Genomic DNA, 9,920 nt, shown 5'->3' with positions numbered 1-9,920 from the left:
TAGTGAGGATCTCTTAGAAGAAATGGTTGTAGGGGACAGCCTTCATTTGAGCGATCGTGAGCTAATTCAGTTTAAACTAAATGGAAGGGTAAACAAAAATAGATCTGTGACTAGGGTTTTTTTTTTCAAAAGGGCTAACTTTAAAAAATTAAGGAAATTAGTTAGGGAAGTGGATTGGACTGAAGGACTTGTGGAACAGATGGATCAGACTGAACAAGTTCCAAACCTCTCGGAGGCTCTTACCTTCTAAACAGGGACGTCAGTTTTCTAGTAAAATCAGGAAAAAGAAAGGAGAAAACTCAAAAGAGGTTCCTCCTGGCGCTCACGTACGTGACCCCTAATACTCTCTCAGTCCTCAAAGAGAGACCTCGAGAAGGAGACTTGCTGAAGGAAAGCTACAGGGGACTCAGAGGTTTCCCTGGTCCTGCGCCCCTGTCCTGCCTGGCTGATGTCAGCATCTCTCTGTGAGGTCACCACCTTTGACCAATAGGCGGAGGTCCTGCAAAAGGCCTTTGTGATGTCACTGTCACACCCACCCATCCCCTGCAGTGCTAATGTCCTGCCACAGGCCAGACCCTTTGGAGGTTTGAGCTACTCTCTGTGGATCACCCCACTCAATGAGTGTTCATTCTAGGAAGCAAGCCGGCTAGACAGTAAAACAGCAGAGGCTGCTCCCAATGCTACACTCGGTTTCTCAGAAATGAGTAGAATTTATGGGCAGAAGAGACAGTTAGAGCACCTAATCTGATCCCCTACATATCACAGGCCTTTCTGCACCATATGGGGCAGGCAGAGCTCTGCCTGGGCGCAGGGGGAATGGGATGGGGGTAGATCAAGGAAAGAGGGGAGGGGAATGGGTGTGAGGGAAAGAGCTCCTGTCCCAGATGAAGGAATTTGGGGGCAGAGGAAAGGACCCTGCTCCACAGAGAGGGGAGAGGGTTTCTGTGAGTGCCAGGGGGCTCCATTTCCCCTTCCACTAGCTCCCCATTTACAGAGAGCCAGAGCAGTACCTGCAGCAGAGAGCGGGAGTTGCTGGTGTCCTGGGAGGCACAGGCCCTGCAGCTCCTCGGGCACCTGGCGCAAGTGCCGCATGATACGGAGCTGGCGCATCACATTGGCCGTGACGTCCTCCTGCTGCAAGGGAATGAGAACCTGTCTGAGACTCAGACGCCTCCGAGGAATCAGGGGGGATTAACGGCCCCTGGAACCAGCAGCATTTCCACCCAGCCTCTGCCCACCTCTGAGGGATGGATTTCCCCTCCTGACCCCCAGGATGGAGTCTTGTTGTCCTTCCTAGTGACCTCCAGTGGCAACCCCCTTCCTTGTACGGGGAGCTCCTGCCACTTCCCCCTCAGTGCCCCTGACAGCTGTTCCACCTCCAATCCACAGCTCAAGTTCTCAGACCCCTCTCCTCCAGCCCCATGCAGGTTGGGTAGGGAGGGGACTGTAGCGGGGGGGGGGGCAGGAGGGATTCTGGCAGCAGTGAAGTGGGATGTGGGGAGGTTGAGACCTTTCCCCAAGTCACCCCAGCCAGTAATGCTGAAGCCGCAGGATGGCAGCCCTGGTGAATGGGACGGATCGGCAGCCCCTGCTGACTAGGGTTACCATACGTCCGTTTTTTCCCGGACATGTCCTGCTTTTCGGCAATCAAACCCCCGTCCGGGGGGAATTGCCGAAAAGCCAAACATGTCTGGGAAAATGCTGGCCGGGTACTTCCTCTCCCGCGGCTGCTCTGCTCCGCTCCTCCCCTCTCAGACTTTAAGAGCCGAGCTGCCCGAGCCAGCGCTACTTGCTTCGGGCAGCACCCCCCCTTCCTCCAGACCCCGAGCCGCCGGCCAGGCACTTCCCTTCCCGGGCTCCAGCTGAGCTGCTCCGCTCCTCCCCTCTCAGACTTTAAGAGCCGAGCTGCACGAGCCAGCGCTACCGGGTGGGCGCTTCCCCTCCCGTGCTCCAGCTGCGCTGGGGAAGTGCCGGCCGGGGGCGCAGGGTGTGGGGGCTGCACGGCAAACCGTGAAGCCGGTAGCGCTGTGGCAGCCCTCTCCCCATGGCTGGGAGTGGGAGGGAGGAGGGGGCGGAGTTAGGGCGGGGAAGGAGCGGAGTTGGGGCGGGGCTAGGGGTGGGAAAATGGGCGGGGCCAGGGCCCGTGGAGGGTCCTCTTTTTTTATTTATTAGACATGGTAACCCTACTGCTGACTGAATCCTCCTGTTCTCTCCAGAACGGGTCCAGCCTTGCCAGCAGCAGGGCAAGCGTCCCCTGCCCATGTGCCTCAGCCCTGCCTGGTCAGACGCCATCACCCGTCAGTCCTTGGCCTCCCAGGCTGCCAGTGATGGGAGCAACTCTGGGTGGTGGCTCGGGTGACAGACACCAGACCACTAGGAATTGGGTGCGGCCCTGTGGGACAGGAGAGTCTCGCAGAGGGCACTTGGGGGACTCTCCTGCCCTTCCCAAGAGCGATAGCACCCTGTCCTAAGAACATAAGTCTGGGATGAGGCAAAGCTTGTCATTAATTAGCCTGGCTAAAGAGCTGGCTGGAGCTGCTCCGGGGACAAGCTGGCTCGCTCCTGCTCATGGAGGTGAATTCATCTCCCTTCCCAGGAGCACCTGCTCTCCCTTTCATTCCCCACCAGGCTTCTTGTGCCAGGCCAGCGAATGGCCACAGGATGGGAATGAGGCCTGGGCCGCGCCCCAATCTCCTGAATCTAATGCAGCTGCTCACCTTGTTCCCCATCAGCTGCTGGGTTTCCCCCAGGAGGGAGTAGGTGACAGGGAGAGAGACACACACACACACACACATTTGTCCTTCTGGTTGCAGGGCTTGTGTCCTTCCAATCCCATTGGTGGCTGCACAGTGGGCAGAGTCCTCGCTGCGTGCCCGGCCCAACAGAATTGCAGGGCGTGGTGTGGAACACAGAAAGAGATAGAGAGACTCATCCTCCAGCCGGGGTCAATCTGAGAGAAATTGGCTGGGGTCCCAGTCTCACTCTTCTAGCGGGTGCCATTTCCCAGCTGGGTTCCTTACTCCTCTGGTGCAGCAGCAGCTGGTAGAGCCGGTAAACCCCCTCCCTGGCCTGCCGGCTGATGTCCTTGGCTGGGTCACTGACGGACAGAGCTAGCTGTGCCATGTGGTGACCCATCCTGGGGAATTCCGCTGAGTTCTAATGGACGGGAGAGGGAGAGGGGACTCCATCAGCATTTTCCTGTCAGCTCCCAGTCCCCCCCGGGCCAGGACTCTCCTTCCCCTCAGCCCCTCTGCAGGGCCCTCCATGAGGACTTGCTTCCCCAGCTGCTCCAGGATGACAGGGAGGCATGAACCTGGAGCACAGTCCCCTTAAAAGCCCAGAGTCACCACTTAACTAGGACAAGAAGAACTTGACTCAAGCCAGGCTCACTCTCTGCTCTGACTCTGCCTCCCCAAGAGGAACACTCCTAACCCACAGCCCCTGCAGCAGCAGATCCTACAGCCCGTCGGAGCCAGATCACCTACGCCTGGAGTCAGGAAGCTGGGGTCAGAGGTCACTTACATCAAACTCAGGGAGGGTGATGGTGAATCTGAGCAGGGCAGTGCTGCTCTTAACGGCCCTGGCTCTCTCTCGCGGCACCGTGGACACGATCTAGTAGTTAATGTGCTGTGGGGAAAGGAGGCATTGCACTGACTGCCCTGACCAAGGACGCCCACTTGGGGCCCGGCTAGGAGGACAGACTGGAAAATGGATCTAAGAGTGAAGGTAAAATTGTCCCCACCTCTCTCATCGGGCTCACCTCCAAGATGTACTGGAGCCTGTCGGTGTCTGGGGACTCTGCCAGCAGGTTCCCCAGCATGGCATCCAGGAGGTCTGGCAAGACCCTAGGCAGATCCTGAAAGCAAGGGAGAGCCATGGGTCAGAGTTAGGGAAAGTGAGGCTACACCTGCCACAGGATGGGAAGTGGGGTCTCTGGGAAACACTGGTGAGACCCCCAAACACATATCCTGGCCTCTCTCATTCACATCCCACTGCAGGCAATTAGCAAGGACTCATGGCAGGATGACAGCTGGCTCTTCAATCCATGACTTTAGCATGATCTACCTGCACTTGGGTGGTGTCCTTCTCCATGCCCAGGGTGAAGACGGCGTGCAGGGCAGCTCGGAGGAGGTGGGTCTCCAGCTCTGGCTCCACGGCAGGTGTCATAGTGCTGGCAAGAGAGAGGAGCCGGTATTAGACTGTGCAGTGCGGGGATGGGACTGGCACCAACACGCAGGTGAAACTGCAGGGAAATAGGCACAGGCTGGCGAGAATGGAAACTGAGGCACCGAGCCAGGGAATGACAAGGCCAAGGTTTCTCAGACAGACAGTGGCAGGGCAGGAATAGCCCCTGTTCCCTGGACCCTGCTGCCCCTCCTGTATCTGATCCTGGGAGTGAGCCTCTCCCCAAAGCCGTTGCAATGTTACTGGAGTGAAAAGAACAGCCCAGCCAGGAGAGAGTGACCCTTCCCCGCACCTCTGCCAGAGGAGCCACCCTTGGGCGGTGACCTGGGAGTGGGAGGGGCAGTGACTCCCAGCCCTGCGCCTGAGTTTCCTATTGACCTGTGGGACTTTGGGTAAGTTGCTCCCCGCTCTAGGCTCTGTCCCCAGCAGTCAAATGGGGATTTCATACTTTCCCACTATTGGAAAGTGCTGGGAGAATCCCCCAGCAAAAGCTGCTCTGACAGTGCTAAGCAGCATCTGACCATTAGAGGTCGGAGCGCACTGCCCAGGAGAAGGAGTGTTTGGTTCTGGGCTGTTGGAGTACGGGCTTGCAACCATCTGTGCACACATATTATACTAATTGCATCTAGACCACATCTCCCTAGTTTGTTTGTGAGAATGTCCTTATTAACACCAAGATGGATCACATCTACTGTTTACTTCACTAGGCCCGTAACCCTGCCAAAGAAGGAGCTAGGATTGGTTTGGAATGATTTGTTCTTGACAAGTCCATGCTCACTAGTCCTAAGAACCAAATTGTCCTGTAGGTGCTGACAAACTGATTGTTTAATAAGGGGTTCCAGTATCTTTCCAGGTATGTTAATGGATGGGAAGACGTTCTTTTTCAGGGATCTCTGACGAGAACTGGGGCACAGCACTTAGTTTGTTGAGGCCATAAAATGGAGACAGGCACCTCTTCTCTTCTCCCAGCACCCCAGATACCTAAAAGGGTGGGACTCACATCCCTCAATGGGCTTAAAAAAGACAATGGTTACAATGTGGCCCCAACCATTTCTGGTTTCTGCAGACTAGATGTTTTAGCAAAGTTTAGAATTCCTTGGTGCTCAACACCGTGAAACTCCCCTTTCTCCTTCACAAAGGGCTTTAACGCCCCTTATCTCACCCAGGCTCTCGACTGCCCAAAGTTGGAGAATTGTCCCTGTTCCCACTGCAGAGCACCCCCCACGACACACACACAGAGTCCTCCTGGTGGTGGGAGGGGAACAGAGGAAAGGACAGAAGACTTAAGAGATGAAGAGAAAGGAGGAAGGGATGGAGGAAAAGGTAAAACAAAAAGAACAAACCCTAATGTCCCCAGTGATTCTAAGGGACAAAATCCCAGGTGAGGAATAAAATTCGACCACCTTAAGCTAGTGTTTTCCATGCCTAGAATTCAGCTGGCGCCAGATGCATCAGACTGAACAGGTTCCAAACCTCTCGGAGGCTCTTACCTTCTAAACAGGGACGTCTGTTTTCTAGTAAAATCAGGAAAAAGAAAAGAGAAAACTCAAAAGAGGTTCCTCCTGGCGCTCATGTACATGAACCTAAATACTCTCTCAGTCCTCAAAGAGAGACCTCGAGAAGGAGACTTGCTGAAGCAAAGCTACAGGGGACTCTGAGGTTTCCCTGGCCCTGCGCCCCTGTCCTGCCTGGCTGATGTCAGCATCTCTCTGTGAGATCACCACCTCCCCAGCACCTTTGACCAATAGGCTGAGGTCCTGCAAAAGGCCTTTGTGATGTCACTGCCATACCCACTCCTCCCCTGCAGTGTTAATGTCCTGCCACAGGGCAGACACTTTGGAGGTTTGAGCTACACAAAGAGGAGATACTTAGATCTCAAAAATTAGATAAGATGTTTCAGTCTGAGCTAAGTAGGTGCTGCTTTTAACAATTGCAACATAATAAAATACAAATAAAATAGACTATTTCAGCCATTCTATTATGTCCTAATCTGATCTGAGTAAACAGGATAGGACACCTCATCTTATGCACTGCTCCTAGTGACACTCTCCAATAGATCCCCATTCTCCACCTGCCGGGAGGTAAATAGGGCGGATTGTTATCCCTACTTGAAAGAGGGAGAAGCTGAGGCTGAGAAAGGAGAATTGACTTGTCTTAGGTCACACAGCCAGTCCGTGGCAGAGTTGGGAATAGGACCCAAGAGCCCTGATTTTCAAACTAACCATCGGATCTTGAATTTCAGACATTGAATGACCTGAATAAAGTGCTCTCAAGTGAGTTCCAGACCAGCAAGAGTTCATAGTAATTATTCAGCAAGTATTTTAGGAGAACTGGAATGTTAGAGAAAATAATGAACTGCAGAGACGCAGCAAAATTTGTCGAACATATGACTGGTTATGACTATTTACTTGGTCTTAAAAGAAAACAACAGGGACCTGAGTCTCCTCCCTGTCAATAACCCCCTGCTCAGCCAATCAGGGTAGAGACCGAGGGGCGGGAGGATGAGGGTTCTCACCAGAGAGCCCAAAGGATGGCCCAGGTCACCGCTGGGGATCACTGTCTGAGCACTATTTCAGCCCCACATTTTTCGGTGGACCTCCCACAATGGGAGTTGTAGAGCAACCCCCATGACACACACACACCCCTCCTGGTGGTGGGAGGGGAACAGGGAAAGGACAAAAGAAGTAAGAGATGAAAAGAAAGGAGGGAGGGATAGAGGAAAAGGTAAAAGAAAAAGGACAAACCTTAATGTCCCCAGAGATTCTAAGGGACAAAATCCCAGGTGGGGAATAAAATTTGGCCACCTTAAGCTAGTGTTTTCCATGCCTAAAATTCAGCTGGAGCCAGATGCAGCAGACTGAACAGGTTCCAAACCTCTCGGAGGCTCTTACCTTCTAAACAGGGACGTCAGATTTCTAATGAAATCAGGAAAAAGAAAGGAGAAAACTCAAAAGAGGTTCCTCCTGGTGCTCACATACACGAACCCAAATACTCTCTCAGACCTCAAAGAGAGATCTCGAGAGGAGACTTGCTGAAGCAAAGCCACAGGGGTCTCTGAGGTTTCCTTGGCCCTGCGCCCCTGTCCTGCCTGGCTGATGTCAGCATCCCTCTGTGAGGTCACCACCTCCCCTGCACCTTTGGCCAATAGGCCGAGGTCCTGCAAAAGGCCTTTGTGATGTCACTGCCACACCCACCCCTCCCCTGCAGTGTTAATGTCCTGCCACAGGGCAGACACTTTGGAGGTTTGAGCTACTCTCTGGGGATCACCCCGCTCAATGAGTGTTCATTCTAGGAAGCAAGCCGGCTAGACAGTAAAACATCACAAGCTGCTCCCAATGCTACACTCGGTTTCTCAGAAATGAGTAGACTTTATGGCCAGAAGAGACAGTTAGAGCATCTAATCTGACCCCCTGCATATCACAGGCCTCCTGTCTATCACAATAGCTACTTTTGGGGCAAACACATTCCGGAAAGGCATCTAGTCTTTATTAATGACATCAAGAGATGGAGAATCCACCACTTTCCTTGGTAGCTTCTTCCTGTGTTCAATCATCCTCGCTGTTGAATATTTGTGCCTTATTTGTCATAGGAATTTGTCTCTTTTCACCTTCCAGCCATTGGGTCTTGTTCTGCCTTTCTCTGCTAGACTAGAGAGCCCTTTAATCCCCAGTATTTTCTCTCCATTAAGGCACATCAACACTTCAATGAAGTCCCCTTCAATCTTCTTTTGATAAGCTAAACAGGTTGAGCTCTTTCAATAGCTCACTAGAAGGCATTTTTCTCCAGCCCTCAGAACATTTGGTGGCTCTTTGCTGCCCCAGCTCCAATTTCTAGGACCATCTTTTTCAAAGGAGGACACCAACACTGGAGGCAGTATTCCAATAGCAGTCTCACTGCTGCTGTGTCACCTCCCTATCCTACTCACGGCTCTGCTCCTTCGTCTAATGATGGCTTTAGCCCTGTTCACCACAGCATCACACTGGGAGCTCATGTTGAGTGGCTTCTCCACTCTGGCCCCTAAATCCTTTTCAGAGTCACTGCTTTCCTGGATACACGTCCCCATTCTGGAGGTGTGGCCGGCGTGCCTTGTTGCCACGCATAGGACCTTGCATTGGGCTCTGCTCAAACTTGTTTTCTTTGAATGGGTCCAGCTGGCCGAATGAGCCAGATCGCTCTGTATCACTGCCCTCTCCCCATCAGGAATTACCACTCTGCCTGTATTTTGTCACCCCCCAATCTTATCCGCAGTGATTGTATGTTTTCTCCCAATTCATTGATAACAATTATTTTAAAAAATTAGTCCTTGAGAGCTTCTTCAGACCCTTAGTACCCAGGACCTGCTCCCCACATCACAGTGAGAAATGCTGTCCAGCCCTGCTGGTACATAGGGGATAAGCACAGAACAAACGTACCTTTAGGAGCTGTGTTGTCCATAGGCTCTGAACAACATGTGGGGGTCAGCAGATTACAAACGCACGACAGACCTGTAGTGTAGACAGGTCCCAACTGTGTCTCGGTTTCCCACCCTGTAAAATGGGGAGAACAAACAAAACCTTGATTAGCTCCATTTGATAGCTGGGGAAACCGAGGCACCCAGCGGTGCAGAGACTCGCTCATGGTCCCAAAGCCAGGAATAGAAAACAGTAGATCTGATAGCCAGGCCTGGGACCTAACCCTGGTTTTCCTGGCCTTGCTGCTCTAAGTTTAGTCACAGCCTCCATGTCTTTTCCCCCGTGTCCCTTAACCCCACGTCACTGCAGAAGAGAGATTTTCTGGTAGCCAGCTGGCTCTCCTGCATGTGGATGTCGTTCCAAAAGACATGCTCTGGCTCAGTCCCATGCTATGGTTGGCTGAAGGAACCACTTGGTCACATTCTAGGCCCTGAGTTATAGAGGAGGGGCGACTAGATGCACATAATGGTCCTTTCTGACCTGAACCTCTATCAATCGCTACATTTTCTGCTGCTAGGAAGAGAACTCTGGACCTATTTTCTCTCATTCACTTTCAGTCGGAATAATTTCAATCCAGGCCAAAGGATTTCCTCTTCCATTGTGTCTTCAGCACCTTTGCGAGCAACCAGTTACTGTTACCCACAGGTTTCCAGTTTCAACCTGTCCCAGGGTGAGATGGCCAGGAAAGGGGTTGGAGCTCAACTGCACCTGGCCCAGGTGATGCAGCTCCCTAAGGTGAAGGGAATAAGTGTGGGGGTCACGTGACAAGACGCAGCCTGTGATTAGGACCCAGGCCTGCTGAGAGATAGAAGGGCAGCCTGTGCTCAGCCAGGAGAGAGACCCCAAGGGAAGCAGGCATGGGAGGGGCTTGGAGAGTCCTTTAAAGGTCAGGGACAAGCTGGGAAGGGGCCAGGTTGAGCACTAAGGACCAGGCCCTAGGAGGGAAAGACAGGGCAGTTTAGGAGATGGGGCAGATAGTCCAGTTGGTTTTGGCTCCCAGGACCAGACACCCAGAGGTGAAGGTGATTGTCGGGGCTTCTGTCCTTCTTCCCCAGTGTAGATTTGATAGTGGAGAAGACTGATGCTGTAAGGGGGAAGTGAGTTACCCCAAGGTCACCCAGTGAGTTTATATCACGAATGCATACTCGGAAGGATCCAATAGAAACATGGATTTTCCAGTCTCTTCTTTCTAGGAGTCCCCAGGGCTAAGGTAAAACCCCTGCTGCCCCTCCCCATTCTGCTCACCTCCAAGATGTGCTGGAGTTTGTCTGTGCTGGGGGGTGC

General features: G+C 52.9%; 1 long non-coding RNA gene across 2 annotated transcripts; it reads right to left on the bottom strand.

Moving 5' to 3' along the window:
* Positions 1–1,698: 1,698 nt before the first annotated feature.
* Positions 1,699–9,601, bottom strand: LOC135979633 (uncharacterized). Of its 2 annotated transcripts, none has more exons than XR_010596901.1 (3): positions 8,598–9,601; positions 3,743–4,171; positions 1,699–3,627 (listed from the first exon to the last, which is right to left on the bottom strand). It is a non-coding gene; the product is annotated as an uncharacterized LOC135979633 (long non-coding RNA). The 2 variants fall into 2 exon arrangements; XR_010596902.1 differs by having other exon boundaries at positions 3,761–4,171.
* Positions 9,602–9,920: the final 319 nt, after the last annotated feature.

This window comes from Chrysemys picta, unplaced genomic scaffold (assembly GCF_011386835.1).
Source record: "Chrysemys picta bellii isolate R12L10 unplaced genomic scaffold, ASM1138683v2 scaf1064, whole genome shotgun sequence".
In the NCBI taxonomy this organism is placed as follows: Eukaryota; Metazoa; Chordata; order Testudines; family Emydidae; genus Chrysemys; species Chrysemys picta.
This window is presented reverse-complemented; position numbering and strand designations above follow the sequence as displayed.